We start from the raw sequence: 18,003 nt of genomic DNA on the forward strand, positions 1-18,003 counted from the left end.
TGCTGGCAGCAAGGGAACACAATTCAATCCTTACACTGTACTACAGTATTTTATGAAATAATAATAGAATTAATTCAACTGATTTTTCAGATTTCCCATGCTTTAGAAAACTTTTTTCCCATGAGGAATTACAACCAGCTTGAAAGCAGTCCTTAGTTTTGAAAGTAGTTCAAACTTCAAGTTGTTAAACTTGAGCTGTCCTGGAGGTAAAAATCAATGAATCCACCAGATCAGTTCAAAGCTTTCAAAAATACAGTGCTGGTTTTAAAACAATATATTACCTGGAGCTTTAACTGGGATAATTAACAACTTATGGAAAACATACTTACCATCAGATGGCAGTAGATGATTAGAGAAACTCAGAATATGTCAAAATTATTTCTTGTATTTTCATTCCATGTGTATAAATGTTGCAGGGCTGAAGATATTTTCATCCACTATGAGAAGATTAATAATAAAATAATTAAAATACTGTGCTTAATCCTTTCCCCATATGTTTTTTAGTTGTGTTCTTATCCTTAACACATAACTTATGCTTACAAATTTGTTTCTTATAACAGAGAGAAACATCCCCAGAGTGGTAGATGGTTTCATAGTTTTCGGTTTTCTAAAAATATTTTTTTCTCAAACCCCAGAGAACCATTGTCTTTACAGTATTTTTCTATCTTTCTAATGCCAAATGTCTGCCTTTTGAGTCCCCCAAATGCCTAAATGTTCCTCATTACTAGTACTTTGGGAAGTAAACAGTGGTAATTTTTAAGGTCAATGAGAACTTTAGCAGACAGTGATCTTAGAATTTGTGGAATGTTTATTTACTAATAATAAAAACAGCGGATACCGTATTTATGCGTTAAAGTGCATGTTCTGCAAATCATCTTTTTCCTGTTTTCGTTTGTGTACCTGTAATTTTGATTTTGTTCTCTGTCTGTGTTGTACTGCTTTGATCCTAGCATGAACAGAATAGTCTAATGACTAGAGCAACATGTAGGACAAAGACCTAACTGATCAACTACGGTTTATGGGCAACGGGAGATGAGCACATATAATTAAAGGCAATTGCTAACCCTATGCCATCAACACACCATTGGATTCCAACTTGTTGCCATTCTATTCAGAGCCAAAGACTAGCATTCAAAAGCTTTTCCTTTTAGTACTGCATTTGATCTTCTTGTTATCAAGCAACACGTACTGTGTGGGCACAGGAACTTAGAATGTGCAGACCTGCATCTACCACAAAGAAGTTTGGGTAAGATTCCGTGCTGCACCTGTAAGATGGAGGAAGAGGGTGGAAGAGCTAAACTGATTTAAAGGTTGTGTCTACATTGCAATTAAACACCCGCGGCTGGCCCACATCAGCAGACTTGGGCTCGTGGGGCTGTAAAACTGCTGCGTAGACATTACAGCGCAGGCTGGAGCCTGGGCTTTGGGACCCCGTGGGCATTTAATTGCAGTGTAGACAAACTCTGGAGTGGCTCCTGGTATAGCTTAGACCAAGGGTCTCAAACACGCAGCTCACGGGGTTATTTCCTGCGGCCCGCCAAGCTTCCTGCACCCCTTCCACCTCCCCAGAGTTATTTCCTGTGGGCCCCCAAGCTCCCCCCACCCTGCTCCTCCTCCCCCAGCACACCGCGTCCCTGCTCCTCTGCCTATCTCCAGATGCTTCCCCCCACCAAACAGCTGTTTGGCAGTGCTTAGTGCTTTCCAGGAGGGAGGGGGGAGGAGCAGGGAGCCGCGTGCTCAGGGGAGGAGGTGAAGAGGTGGGGCAGGGGCGGGGATCTGGGGAAGGGGTTGGAATAGGGGCAGGGAGGAGGTGGAGTTGGGGCAGGGACTTTGGGGAAGGGGCTGGAATCAGGGCGGGGAAGGGGTGGGAAGAGGCAGAGCAGGGGCAGGGCCTCATGGAAGGGGTGGAGTGGGGGTGGGGCCAGGGGCGGGCTTTTGTACCTTTATATGAAAAGGTGTCAGTGATGCGGCCCTCGGGCCAATGTACTAGTCCTCATGTGGCCCTTGTGGTGATTCGAGGTTGAGATCCCTGGCTTACACAGTCCTGAGGGACAGTATAAATTATGGCAGCCTCCCTGGATTGACCTCTGGGCCGAGGGCTGCCTGCAATCTCTGCATAGCTGCATGCTGTGGCCCTGGCCCTTGACATGTCCCTCCCACCCCCTGCCTTGACAATGGTATGACCTCACAGCGGAGCTTACCTGGGGATCTAAGGAGGCAGACTTATGGCTGTCTTCTACAGTGCCTACCATAGGGAAATCTTCCCCTTAGCCTTCAGAAACAGGAAAATTGAGCCATGTAAACAGGCTGTAGCTATCAAAACAGCCATAATGGGCATGCTCTTATTTAATATTTTTCTTTCCCCAGTTGCTGTATGCAAGACTCACAAAATAGGGGCTAAAACAGTGAAACGGATTATACATAAAAAAAACCCTGTCAAATGCACAATTAAAGGAACTAAGAAAATAGAGTGAATTTTTCATAGAATCACAGAAATGTAGGGCTGGAAGGGACCTTGAGAAATCATCGAGTCCAGCCCCCTACACTGAGGCAGGACTTTCATAGAGATGTGCTCTAATTCAACCACGCGTTACTGGGTTTGATCATACCATCAAGCGAATCATAATTAATTACAGCAAATTTTATTAAATGGATATTAAACCTCATGCATCAAATCAATCTCTGACTAACAGAGATCAGGAGAAAATCTAACATGCGGGGGAAGATTGTTTCTGTACCTTCCTCTGAAGCATCTGGTACTGGCCACTATCAGAGATAGTGGGCTCCATGGACCCAAAATGATCCAAAATGGCAAAGCCTATGTTTTTATACTGCAGAAATTACTGAGTGAAATTGTCTGGCCTGGGTTGTGCAGCAAGTCAACTTAGCTGATCATAACTGTCCCTTCTGTCCTTAAAGTCTATGACAATAGAGGACAGTTCTGCAGGAGGAAAGACTGAATAGCCCACGAGTTTTTTTCCTCAGTCCCTCTGATTTCCATGATATTTGGGTATAATTCCATTGGTCCAGGCCAGAGCCAGCATTTGATCAAACAGTTGCAATGTGGAACAGATTTATTTATATATAGAACTTGCTTTGTGTTTATGTTCTTGCTTGCAATTTACATTTTGTTTCTAATTTGTATCTTGTATTTTACATACAGCATGCTGCATTTGGAATCTAGTTTTTTCCTCATTTGGCTTCAGTTTGTTTAACTCACCTATGAAATCTATATTGTTGATTTTTTAGTTCCTTCCAAGTTTGCCTTCAAGCATTTTTTATTCTAGCTAGCTGGAGTTCTGTTATTACGCCTCATTTCATGCCTGTACCATATAACTATACCTACTTCACAGAGGCAAACTGAGGTAAAGAAAGATGACCCAGGTGAGAGAGAGAGAGAAAGAGAGAGAGAGAGTGGCAGGGCCAAAATAGAACCTCAGATGCCTTGTATCAGACTCTAACCATTAGGCTTCACTGCTTTCCATTGTAAAGCGCAATTATATTTGTGAAAGGTGCCCTAAAAATCTAGAGCAGCTGTTACTTCCCAGCTTGGTGCTCCAGAACAAGGAGTATTGTGTGTTATGTGCCTGGCCATTGCACAGTGCAGAAGTGGGGAAGGAGGGTATAAGGAGCCAGGCAGAATTAAAGTCCCTTTGAGTAAAGGGATTGCACTGGGGCTCTGACTATCCCAGAGAAGGTAAGGGGAGTGTGGAGGCTTAGCCTCTGGTCTGGCCAGTATTGGTGGCTGGCTGCAGAAGGGAGATGTGTGCTGCACACACTTTTAATTCCCTTGTGTGCATTTGAGCTATTGCCCACATTGCCCCCCAGCAGGATCTGTGAGAAGGTATCACTGCACCATCCCCCTTGCAGGCCTGTGCCTTCAAGTCATATTCTGACCCTTGGGCTTTGTTTTTGTTGACGAGCTTATGGTTTAAAATAAGTGCCTGTGATTGCTGCAGGAGCCAATACAAGAGCCCTGTTTTATTCAGCCAGCATGCCAGCTTTCTGCAGCCATTTTTGATATATTTTCAACCAGCACTCTGGGTTTGTAAACAAGCCTGCATCTGTACAAGGCTCAGAGTGACTAACCCTGTTTATATGATTCCAATTCAATAATAAATTACCCTTTCTGTTTTTAAATTCGTCTGTGTTTTGCTTGTCCCCTTTCCTCTTAATGGACTTTCCAGCTCAGAAAAATACCAGTCTAATTAGAAAGATAAAAATGGAAAACAATGTATGTTTTTCTTCAGAAATATGTGTTCATCACATTGGTAAACAGGCACTCTCTCCGCTCCCCCTCCTAGCCTATTAAAATTAAGCATATACTTACGTGTTTACTTGTATTGGAGGGAGTGTACTTTTGGTTCTGTAAATTATAATGAGGAGAGCTGCTAATTAATTTACATCTTATGAAACGGCTGTAAATCTCATATTTACTGGGCCTCTACTTCATGAGTTAGGACACATTACTGGCAGTATCTCTGTACCATTATGTAATGCTTTCATATGATTTCACAGCCTGCTTTAAAAGTAACTCACAGCTCTAAACTGTTGAATCTGAGACCAATGATTGAATACTTTGTGGAGAGCTGTGTTTATTTCAGAAAGTGTAATTTTAAATATCTGTGGTTGGAATATTCAGATCAAACAACGTTTTCCTGGTGTAATATGTCACTTTTTTCCTGGAACTGAGTGTGCATCAAGGGAGAGAGAATGTGACTGAATATATGGGGCACTTGCACAGGAGAAAGCAATCCACAGATTGCTTCATATGGTAGTATATCACCAAAACTCTCAGCTGATGTATGACCAGATTAAGTTAAGTAGCATATCAATACATATCCTTTAGGCCACAATTTTTTCTTACCGTTATTAAAAACTCAATACAGCTCTCATAACCTGGATTGAACACAGATATACAGACTAAAACAGGAAAGCTCCACCAATATAAATAAATAATTCCACTTCACTGCACCTCCTAGGTGGGATATTCTTTTGGAAAGGCATACATCCTGTAGTGTAGATCTTTTGACAGATTACTTATAAAGTTGCATTGCACTGCAGTTATCCTGACAAACCAATTCTCAAACAACCTGTCCAGCAATCTTCTCCAAGTGCCTAGCGTAAAAGAGTAGCTGGGGTCTGTAGACAGTGTTTTTTAATATTCTCCAGAGTCTTTGCTTCTATTTTTAAAAGAATTGTCACTTTTTGTTATGGGGGCAGAGAAATGTTTCAAAACATGACCAGAATATAACTGATACAGTGATGTCTACTTGAGTTTGAGAGAGCTTGAAGCAATGACTTTGGCATCTGAACTGCCCGTTCATTTCAAGTGGGGTTAACTTATATGTTAATAATGATACTTTAAATGTCAACACTTTCACTGATCACCCCCACTTGTAAGAAAGTGGGGTCCAGAAAAGATCTGTTCTTGCCTAACACTCTTCAAAATCTTTATCAATGATTTGGAAGAAAATATAAAATCATGTCCAGTAGCATTTTCAGATGACACAAAAATGGGTGGGGTGATAAATAATCAGGTCAGGTCTGGTCTACAGAGCAATCTGAATGGCTTGGTAAATTGGGCTTACTTGAACAACATGTGTTTTAATAGAGCCAAAAGCAAGGCCAGACATCTAGGCATACTGAATGTAGGGCAGCCCTTTTGGGACTGTATTTTGGGAAGCAGTGTTTGTGGAAGAGCCTTAGGTGGATAACCAACTGAGACCTGAGCTCCCAGTGCAATGTGGTAGCTAAGATAGCAAACACGATCCTTGGATGTATAAACATGATCCTTGGACGTATAAATGCTGTATACAGTGTTAATACCATTTCACTGTATTAATGAAGTAGGGAAATGGTATTAACACTGTATACAGCATTAGTGAAACCCATTACTGGAATACTGTGTCCAGTTCTGGTATCCACACTTTAAAAAGGGTGTTACCTAATGGTACACAAGTCAAGAAAGAGCTACAAGAATGATTTGAAGTCTAAAAGCCCGGTATTACAGTGAGCAACTTAAGAAACTCATTTAGCTTAGCCACGAGCGGGATAACAGATGACTTGCTCGACACAGTCTAGAAGTACTTACATGGGGGAGAAGATTCCAGATGAGGGCTCTTCAGTTGAGTAAACAAGGGCATAACAAGAGCCAGTAGCTGGAAGATGTATCTAGACAAATGCAGACTAGAAATGAGGTGCAAATAACAACATCTGGCAGGCTGGGGAGGGGCCTGACTGGTATCATTTTCCTCAAGATGGTTTCATTTTGCAAAAGCTGGAGACACAGTGCTGCACAAACAGAGGTTTTTAAAGTAAAGTTTCATTTGTTTTGCAGACACAAAACAAAACATATACGTTCAGTCTGGATGGCTTACATTTCAGAATGTGGACAACAAAAAGCTAAGAAAGAACTCCAGGAGAACAAACAACAGTTCAGTGTGTTACTCACTCAGTAACAGTGTTTCTTGCTACCTTGAACGTAGTCACTTCTTGCATTTAAGGATGAAACACAGAAAACAGATTCCGAGTAACATAAATGACTGCACCGTGCCCTGAAGCATGGGGGTTGTTAGGGTGAGTAGGAAAGGGAGTTAGGCTATGGTGTCGCAACTCGCTATGTAAGTGTGGGGAGGATGCCCAGGGGAGGTACACCATTGGGAAGGGATACACTGACCAGATAAATTGCTTGGCAAAGGACTTAAAAAGGAGGTGTTGGTTAAAGGAGCAGAATGGGGCTAGTGCTTAGGGCTCCTATGACTGGCATGGCAGGGAGCCAACGCCCCTTCCCTATAGCCCCCCCTTAACCCTCATTTGGGGGGGGATGGTAAAGTCCCAGCAATGGGCTGGCTGGGGGAAATGGATGGAAAAATGCAGGGGGGAAGGGGCTGGCAGAAGCCCCCTGGCTATTTATTGAATGAACTTGGAGTTACCTGCACTGTACAGGTTTATCTGTGGGTAGACCCAGATATCTAATAATAAAGTCGCAGCCGGATTAAAACCATCTCAAGTCTCCTATCCGATACAGCCGGCAACACAAAGTTTACATTGATAGCCTGGTTTTCAATCCTTTGGATTAGTCATATGATATAAATATAAGATTATTATAATTATAAATGACTGATTATGCCATAATTGCCAGTGGAGCTTGACTGTGAAAATGGAAAGACTATAAATAGCTGATATTGAGTTGACGTGCTGCTTCCATATTACTAGGAGTTCTATTATTTCGCATGAAAATGCAACCACAGCTCACCAGCACACCACACAGCCCTTGATTATGCAGTGATTTAGGCTGTTATTGCACTTCTGTAGCTAAAATCCACAGGGACGCCAATCACACTACAGCAAAGAACATACCGCTATCAGGTTGCAATGACTTTGGCTGAGGAAAAATTCAGCAGAGGAAAAGGGAATTCCTCCTGATAAATCCAAATTCCAATTCAAATCTCTACTGTGAGCACAGTCGGTCCCCTCAGAAACCACTATGTTCCATTTTATTGTTTGTCTATTGGCTTGTTTTCTCTTTGTTCCAAATTGTGGGCCTGATCCCACCCATTGGCTTCAGTGGGAACAGGAGTAGTGCTGCACAGTACTTTACTTTTCACACAGTGGTTGTTGTGCTTGGCTGGAGGAGAGGACTGAAACAGCAGCTGTTGCCCTTGCGTCATTTTTAACTCTGGACATTTAAATGTACAAAGTGCAAACGTTTCAACTGTTTAAAGCCTTACATGTGTTAAAAATGAAACACTATTGTTACTGCACATGATTGTTGTTCTGCAGCAGAGTGGGGTTTGGGTTAGATTTCATTACTACCGTGCGATGGCTTCCGTTATGCAAACCTTCTTATTTTCCAAGTAAATCAAGGTGCCATTTTCACCTTTAAAACAACATACCTATATATTTTGCGGGTAACCTTCATTTTCAGTTTTACAGAGATTTCCATACCATTCTCTTTCAAAATGTATTAAATAAAACATAGAAAATGGTGAATGGAAAGAATTTGTGATTGGAGAAACTATGTTCCCTGGACAGCTGGCTGGTCACATGGTGCTGACTTCTCTTCTTCATTTCCATTAGCTAAATTGCATGAAAAGATAGCTTAAAATGCATAAATATTTCTACATACTATTATTGCGTGCATCACCAGGTGGTGCTGTTACATATGGTCTTCTCAGTTCTTTTTCTTAACAAGTGAGCCAATTTTGACTCTCAGGAAGACATCCATGCTGCGTTGGGTGGTTGGTTTCGGATTATGCGAGATTTTTATCTAGACTAGGCAGCCTGGGAAGAGAGGTTGTTCCGTGAGCAGCACGAGTGTTTGCTGTCTGCCTTTGGTTCTGATCAGAGTCCAACTTGAAGCAGAATTGCTTCCTGGGAGCCTGGCATTGGTGCTGGGCTGAAATTCCTAACAGATTGTCTTTCATGCTGTTTGACCATCTCATTACAGGATTGGTGTATGTGTATAAATAAAGGGAGGTACACATAAGAATATTCCCAGACTCAACATCACTGATTTCTCCTCCATTGAGAAAGCAACTTGCAAGGCCCCAGATCTCTGCTATCATTCAGCAAAAGAGGTGACACTGGTATCAGAATGAACAGTGGTGTCAGAAGAAGAGAGAGGAATATTTTTCCATATAAGCAGTTACTGTAGTTGCCACAAAGATTGTTTGATTGCAAATTGGAGGGGAGATGGTCTATATGGCCATGAATAGGAGGTGAAATGAATATTCCACAATATAAGCACTCTGTTTAAATGGGATCCACATTAAGAAAAAGTTTGTAGGACCCTTCAAATGTCCCCCAAAATGGGCCATGTTTTGCTCTTCCATCTATCTGTTCATCTCTACTGAATTCCTTTTTGTTGCATGTTTATTAAAAAGGGTAGACTGGGTGCGTTATGCCACCTATGCTCATGACTTATCATTTATTTATTAGAACAAAAAACAACCATAATAGGTCAGACCAATAGTCCATCTAGCACAGTATTCTGTCTCTGACAGTGGCCAGTGCCAGATGCTTCAGAGGGAATGAACAGAACACAGTAATTTTGAGTGATTCCCTGTCATCTAGTCCAATCTTCTGGTTTAGTCTAGGAAGTCTAAAGAATGGGGTTGCATCTCTAGCCATTGATGAACCTATCTTCCATTAACTTATATAATTCTTTTTTGAACCCAGTGTACTTTTGGCCTTCACAATATCCCTTGGCAATAAGTGCCACGGGTTGATGGTGTGTTGTGTAATGAAATGATTCCTTATGTTTGTTTTAAACCTGCTGCCTATACATTTCATTGGGTGACCTTTAGTTCTTTTGTTTTGTGAAGGGGTAAATAACACTTCTCTATTCACTTTCTCCTAGATAGACCTCTATCATATCCCCACTTAGTTATATCTTCTCTAAGATGAACAGCCCCAGTCTTCTTAATCTCTTCTTTTATGGAAAGTGTTCCATAATCCTAATAATTTTTGTTGCCCTTCTCTGAACCTGTTCCAATTCTAATATGTCTTTTTTGAGACGAGGCTACCATAACTACACACAGTTTTCAAGATGTGGGCTTACTATGGTTTTACAGAGTAGCATTATGAGATTTTCTATTTTGCTATCTGTCCCTTTTCTAATGATTCCTAACACTTTGTTAGCTTTTTTGACTGTTGCTGCACACTGAGTGCATGTTTTCAGGGAGCTATCCATGATGACTCTGAGATCTCTTTCTTGAGTGGTAACAGCTAATTTAGATCCCATCATTTTGAATAGTTGGCATTATGTTTTCCAATGTGGATTACTTTGCACTTATCAATATTGAATTTCATCTGCCATTTTTTTACCCCATTAATTGAGATCTATTTGTAACTCTTTGCAGTCAGCTTTGGATTTAACAGACATATCTCAGCTGTTAATTTAATGCTGAGGAGACATGTTTACATAATTTAGCCTATTCTCCTTGATGGAACTTCCAACCACTGAATAATGTTAGCTTCCATTATGGAAGTTTTACATCTCCCTAGAAGGCATTTGGTACCAGCTGCTTTTAAGCAGTGCTCAAAGTAAGCCCACTTTTTTTTTAAAATGGAAAATAAGGCATAAAATTCATCTGAAGAGGTGATGGATTTTATTAGGAGATACTTCTTGATTGTGCTTCAGCGGTTCCCGAGGTGACCATCTATATATGGAGGAGTTTGGAAGATTTCTGTCTGTCCTATAGATGAAGAAAATCACTACCACAGTGGATAGTGGGTGAAGATCCCAAAACATCATCTTGCCAAAATTACACTCAATCAATATTCTTCTTGATCCATGACACCTTTTTCATCTGTTACAACTTGCAGATTATACCAAATCAAATTTATTTAGGTGATGACCACTCTCAGGTCTGAAGATCTTTGTTCCTTTATCACCCAAATACAGACATGCCTCACACCCAATGACTATTCCAGGCCTATTTTCAGGCATGTCTGTATTTGGGTGATAAAGGAACAAAGATCTTCAGACCTGAGAGTGGTCATCACCTAAATAAATTTGATTTGGTATAATCTACCCTGAAAATAGGCTTGGAATAGTCATTGCTATTTAGGACAGAAAGGGCATTAACTGCTGAGGAGGAAAATGGAACATTGTGCCTCTGATAACCAAGAAATTAAGGAGTTAAGGAAAAGGGCCTGATTTTGTTCTGATTCACAACTTTACACCACTGGAGCTTCACCGACTTCAGTTGCAGTACTTCTGGTGTACACTGGTGTGAAAGGAGGATCAGGTTCAGAGACACTTGATGCAAGAGGACAGATATCTTACCGAGAAATGCTTATTAAAAATCTGGTTAAAAGGGAAAGGATAGTAGTATGTGCACATGTGGAAGTAATGTACTGAAAAACCTCTGTGGTTTTGCATGAGGAAAAAGATGGCAGCCACCCCTAGCTCAGCGGGATATTAATGAAGCCATAAGTTTTAGAGTACATTGTGTTCTCAGGTTCAATATCAGGGGATGGCTTCACTGCTATAATAAAGGTGTAGTCTGTCATAATAAAGCGTGAGCCAACTCTGCTTAAAATAGCAGTGAAGATGTGGCAACTTGGGTTATCAGCTCAACCTCAGGCTTCCTTATAAACTTGAACCCAAACTGCTAACCAGCAATAAATCCTGAGTTGCTTTGTTTTCACTGCTATTTTAACTTGAGTTAGCTAAAGTGGGATAGCTCAGTGGCTCTCAACCTTTCCAGACGACTGTACGCCTTTCAGGAGTCTGATTTGTCTTGCCTATCCCCAAGTTTCATCTCACTTAAAAAGCACGTGCTTACAAAATCAAACATAAAAATAAAAAGAAGATGTCGTGGCACCCTATTACTGAAAAATTGCTTATTTTCTCATTTTTACCATACAGCTGTAAAGTAAATCAATTGGAATATAAATATAGTACTTACATTTCAGTGTATACTATATAGAGCAGTATAAGCAAGCCATTGTCTGTATGAAATGTTAGTTTGTACTGACTTTGCTAGGGCTTTTTATGTAGCCTGTTGTAAAACTAGGCAAATATCTAGATAAGATGATGTACCTCCTGGTTGAGAACCTTTAGGTTAGCTAACCCCAGTTAAGAACAGACTTTTTTTTTTTTTTTGGCAGTGAAAACACACTCTCAGAGTCTGTATAACTGAGCTGTCATGTAATTTTCAGTTTATATTTTGTAATTTGATTTCAGATATGATTTTAAATTCATTGTAATGGTAATTCTATTAAAGAGGAATGAGTTGATTGACTTTTAGCTGAGCGTCATTATGATTAATGAATCTTCCTCTTCACATCCAGCTTAAGACTATTGTTTCTTCTAGTTTATGATTAATTGGATTTCAGTGAAACTTGGAAAAATAAAAAGCATGCAAAATTTTTTATCATTAGCATGACATTAAATTATGTTAAGGGTTGACTGAACATACCAGTGAGTTGTAAAGAGTTTTGCAAGGAATAAGTATGCTGTTGAACATTTTGCTCATTCCAGTCAGAAATGGGTGCTGGATTTTTTATGAGTTTTTCCTGTGTTTTCCTGTACATAAAGAGCAGCCACATGCTATCAGTCTGAATTAATTTTATTATGGGATATAGGAAACAATAAAACAAAAAAGAATAAATGTAAGGTTCTAGGACAGAGTACACTGTATGTAGCTTCAGTAATATGATGCATCAACTCTGAATCACAAAATGACACCTTTAACTTGGATAGGTTTAGAAATTTAGAGGCAATACACTGAAAAAAATCATAGTTAAAGAGCTACATACACCACTTCTTTTTTCCCCATTTTTAATCTTTATTCAGTTCTTCGTTTCAAACAGTGACAGTATTCATATAACATTACAAAAAATGGAAGTGCAGTGACGTTAATGAATACACAGCACCAATGCTGCTCTTCATGTGTCAACTTTGTTTCCAGGGTTGCTTTGTTTCTGTTTTTTAATTCAGCAGATATCAGCTGTCCAAATGTCTGGGGTTCATCAGTTAATGAGATTCACTTTTCATATAGTACATTATTTTTCTGGTTTAGTCGAGAAAAGGAATTTGTTTAAGTATGTAGGCCTAGAAAAATCAGTGTAATTCCGCACTTATCTTTCAGATTTACTTTCTTCTTGCGGTCAGTCTCAGGGCTTCTCTGTTTCTGTATTGGTGACTCACCAGGACAGAGTACCTATTTCTCAGCTGCTCCCCAAAGATGCTGTTTTCTTCTTTTTCGTTTATTGAGGAGCGACGTGATAGCATCTATTTCACTCCTGTATACCAACCCATAGACTGAAACAAACAATAAAGTATTTTCTATCGTAGTTTTCTTCTGTTTGGGGCCTGATACACGAGTGTCTCTTATGAATATTGATCTGGTAGGTGATCACATATTTGAATGTGCTTCTAAGATGTCAAAATGCCACAAATGTTATTGCCTGAATTCTCAAGCACTCTGGGAGTACCATTAAAAAATCAATATTAGCCACAGTTAGAGTGCCACATTTCTGAGATTACTACAGTTTCCCCTGAACGTACAATGGAAATATCTATGATACTTTTGTGGTAACTGTTGGCAAATGATCAGTTTCTAATGGCTTGTACTGTGTATATTGTCCCCAATTTGAAGACGGTGAAAATGAGGCACACAGAAGTGACATAATTTGTACAGGGTGGCACACAAATCTGTATCAATTTGGGAATAAAACCCAACTCCCAATCCTGGGCTCCAGACCAATATTTGTCTCTATCCCATGCATATGTTGTATTATCTATCAACAGTGTTCTCTGGAAACTGATATCATAGAAAGTATTATGTCTGTTAAAAAAACAAACCCATATATCTGCCACACTCATATTAGTTTATTGGGTTTCTCATTGCATCATACATTTGGGTCTTGGAAGTTTGAGAGCTATATGGTATATGTTTAAGCCTATAAAGATTGAAGATGTCAATGGTCTTTGCTGCAGGAACAAAACATAAGGCTATATTTAAAGGAGACATACAAATCCTAAATCTCTTGTGATTTGCACTGATGTAAGTGTTGAGTAACTCCTCTGAAGTCAGTGGAATTACACCAGGGTAAAGCTGGTTTAAATGAAAGGCGAATCAGGCCCATGGTTCCCAAGGTAAATGAGTTCTGGTTCTTTAAATCATTATTGGACCAGATTTCCACACACTGGTTTGCAGAGTCTCACAGTATTGAAAAATGATCTAATCATTAGTGAGGAGGCCTGACTGGAACGTATCAGAAATCTTATAAGAAATGTGCCTGAGGGCATAACCTGAACCAAACAGAATTTCTGAATCTTTCAATGTTCACCCATTCCTAATGAATATTTGTGTGCAATTTAAATGTGTGCAGCCTTTTTCTGAGTTATTTAAACATACACCAGATGCCACGTTCTCAGACTACATCTAGGGCCAAGCCAAATCTCATCGTAGGCTCTTGTAAAGTTCAGTTCCTCATCATGCCCTTGTAAACAGGTTTGAATGATCTCTTGTGGCCTTGCTGGTTATATTTGTGCTGTTAGATTACAGTCTGCAGAATTAACCACTCAGAATACGGACAGACTGCACAGTGGGTATTCTCAGTAGTGGCTTTCAGCTACATGCCAAACTTTGTCATTAGTAAGCGTTCTGCACGCCCACTTTTTGTTCTTCCTCCCCAACAACTCAAGATTTTTTAAGATTTATTTTTCAAGAGTAAAACTGGAGGATTAGTATATACAACAATAGAAAAATAATACAGTATATACTGTGCACAAATGGCAATAATTGAAAACAAGCTTGTGGTCACTAAGTCACCCATTTCCATGAAGTGTTAAAGGAGCACTCAGGGAAGACAAGGCCATTGCAAAGAAGTTAAATGAACTATTTGCATTAGTTTTCACTGCAGAGGATATGGGGGAGATACCCTCATCAGATCTATTCTTTGTGGACAACAAATCTGAAGTACTGTTCCAATCTGACGGGTCAATAGAAGAGTTTTTAGAACACATTGATAAACTAAACAGTAATAAGTCACCAGGACCAAATGGTATTCACTCAAGAATTCTGAAGGAACTCAAATATGAAATTAAAGAGCTACTAACCGTAGTATGCAACCTACCACTGAAAACAGCTTCTGTACCAGATGACTGGAAGGTAGCTAATGCAATGCTGATTTTTAAAAAGGGCTCCAGAGGCAATCCTGGCAATTACAGGTTGGTGAGCCTAAATTCAGTAGTGAGAAAATTGGTAGAAACTATAGTAAAGAACAGAACTATTAGACACATAATTAAACATGATTTGTCGGGGATAAGTCAATATGATTTTTGTAAAGGGAAGCAGGCCTCACCAATCTATTAAAATTCTTTGAGGGGGTGAACAAGCATGTGAATAAGGGTGATCCTGTCAACAAAATTTACTTGGATTTTCAGAATGCCTTTGACAAGGTCCCTCATGAAAGGCTTTTAAGGAAAGTAGGTAGCTAGGATAGGAGGGAAGGTCCTCTCATGGATCAGCAACAGGTTACAAGATAGGAAACAAAGAGTAGGAATAAATGATCAGTTTCCAAAATTGAGAGTGGTTAATAGCAGGGTCCCCCCAGGCTCTGTACTGGGACCAGCGCTGTTCAATATTTTCATTAATGATCTAAAAAGAGGGTGAGCAGTAAGGCGGAAAAGTTTGCAAATATAAAATTATTCAAGATAGCTAAGTCCAAAGCAGAGTGTGAAGATCTACAAGGGGATCTCACAAAACTGGGTGACTGGGCAAAAAAATGGCAAATGAAATTCAATGTTGATAAGTGCAAAGTAATGCACACTGGAAAAAATAATCCCAGTTATACATATACAATGATGGGTTTAAATAAGCTATTACCACCCAAGAGATGTAGGAGTCATCATAGATAGTTCTCTGAAAACTTCTGCTCAATGTGCAGCAGTGGTGTAAAAGGCTAACAGTTTGTTAGGAACTATTAGGAACGGGATAGAAAATAAGACAGAAAATATCATAATGACACTAGATAAATTCATGGTACATCCACACCTTGAATTCTGCATGCAATTCTGCTCATCCCATCTCAAAAAGAATATAGTGGAACTGGAAAAGGTTCAGAGAAGGGCAACAAACATGATCAAAGGTATGGAACAGCTTCCATATGAGGAAACACTAAAAGATAGGGCTGTTCAGGTTAGAAAAGAGACAACTAAATAGGGATATGATAGAAGTCTACAAAATCATGAATGGCGAGGAAAAAGTGAATAGGGAAGTGTTATTTATGCTAACACAGAATACAAAAAACAGAGGTCACCTGATGAAATTAACAGGCAGAAGGTTTAATAAAAACAAGAGGAAGTATTTTTTCACAGAACGCAAAACTAACCTGTGGAACTCATTGCCATGGGATGCTGTGGTGGCCAAAAGTATAACTGGGTTCAGAAAGGAACTGAAGAAGATCAGGGAGGATAAGTCCATCAATGTATATTAGCCAAGATGTTTAGAGATGCATCCCCATGCTCGGGGCAACCCTAAACCTCCGGCTAACAGAAGCTAGGAGTGTAAGATGGGGTGGATCATCCCATAATAGCCCTATTCTGTACACTCCCCATGAAGCTTTGGTATGGGCCACTGTTGGAGACAGGATACTGGCAAGATGGACCATTGTCCGACCCAGTATGGTATTATGTTCTTATGAAGTAAGAGCAGATTTCTGCTTTCAAAGCTGTTGTTCTGATGTTTTACCAATGTATCATTTATCATTTCAGCAGATGTACTGTGAAGTCAGATTCTGTCCTCTATCTGTGTGCAAGCCGTACTGCAGTCATTGGCACTGATCATGTGTCCAAGAGCAGAATTCAGCCCACAATGTGGAAGTACGGAGCATTACTGTGGTCCCTATTAAGTGTAGATATTCGATAACACTGCCCATTATTAAAGCTGCCCGTTATACTTCCTATTATAAGACCCTGTTTTCAGTTGTTTATAACTTTGCCAAACTTTAAACATGTGGCCTGACATTTTCCATGCTGGGTATCTGGTGACTGTTTCTTTGAGAAGGCTGGGAATGATTGGGGAAGAAGACTTGAACTGGGAGCCGGGGGAGAAGCTGGGACTCAAGGCTGGTGAGGAAAATTGGAAGGAGACGCTGGGTGTAAGTTGGTGGTTGGGAGGGGGAACACTGAGATCAGATGATGAGCTGCTGGGACGGGGAGACTGGCCTGAGCTGTTAGCTTTGAAGATTTTATCCCCTCCCCAGTCAACCTGCAAAACTAGTTTTGTCCCAAAGGGCCAAAGCCTGGGATTACAGAAAAACAAGCAAGGGCTGCTCGAGACAATCTGCCACCCCAGCCAAAACGTCAGTGTACTGCCCCTCTGCTCTAGAATAGAGATTCTCAACTAGGGTGAGGGGTAGTCTGTTGCGCTTTCAGGAGTGGCCCGGTGAGGTGAGCCTTCTGACGATTTGATGGTCATGACAGAAGTGGGGAGACGAAGTGCCATGTTGCAGTACCACTCGCTCAAGTTTGGGCTGGCCCCATTATGACAGGAGGTGGCCCCCAAGCCAAATTTGAGTGAGTGGTGTTATGATTGGGGTTGCAGCGACACTCAGGTTTGACTCAGCCACCCCTATTTGCTCAGAGCTAGAGCGGCCCCTGAGAACAAAATTAATTCTGGTAGTTTAAAAAGGGGGAGTTGTTGGGGGAGTCAGGCAGACAAAAAGGGGGCAGGAGGTGCAGCTTGGCAGCTCCAAATTGCCTCTTGGTTCAGACAATAGCTCTGAATGCATTCTGTGTTGGACATATCCAGGGCTTACCTTGCCACTCATTAATTACGTGTACTATGGCTGCATGGCAAGAGGTCACCTTTTTCTTTTAATTATGAGAATGGCAATAAAACATGCAAATAAATGGTTGCATATGGCATTCTACAACCTAAAATAGCAGCACCCAAATAAGAATGAGCCACTGATTGCCTTACAATTATGTTTGAAATCAACCCTATAGTCTCAGACACTGCAGACATTTCTCCCAAGAAGAAAGTCGATGATGTGGTAGCAAATGAGACACATGGGACAAAAAACTACTGTACTATCCTGGAACAGCCCCATTGACCTCAGTGGCATTGTACTAACATACTGGAAAGGAGATTTTAGCCAAAGTATTAGGTGTTTGAAGTCAGGGTTTGGTTTGTCTTACCATACATTCATTTCATTAAGGATGCATGCAGTGTAAGTCTAGGCAGTATAATTTGCTTTATACTTATAAATAAAATACAGTATCCTATTACTATGCACAGATCCCCAGTCCATATATGATATGGTACTCTAGGGGCTCGATCATAATTCACATTATTATGTGGTGCCCTATCATAACAATTTCACAATAATTGACAGGACGATTTCTTATTCCATAATCCAGGGAAGGTGGGTTTATTTTTCTGCCACAGCTATTATGAAGGACAACCAAGACACACAACAATCCATTGTGCAAATTGTTCAAAGTAGAACCATCCACAACTCAAACACAAAATGGAT

The sequence above is a fragment of the Chelonia mydas genome, chromosome 3 (genome assembly GCF_015237465.2).
Source record: "Chelonia mydas isolate rCheMyd1 chromosome 3, rCheMyd1.pri.v2, whole genome shotgun sequence".
Lineage (NCBI taxonomy): Eukaryota > Metazoa > Chordata > Testudines > Cheloniidae > Chelonia > Chelonia mydas.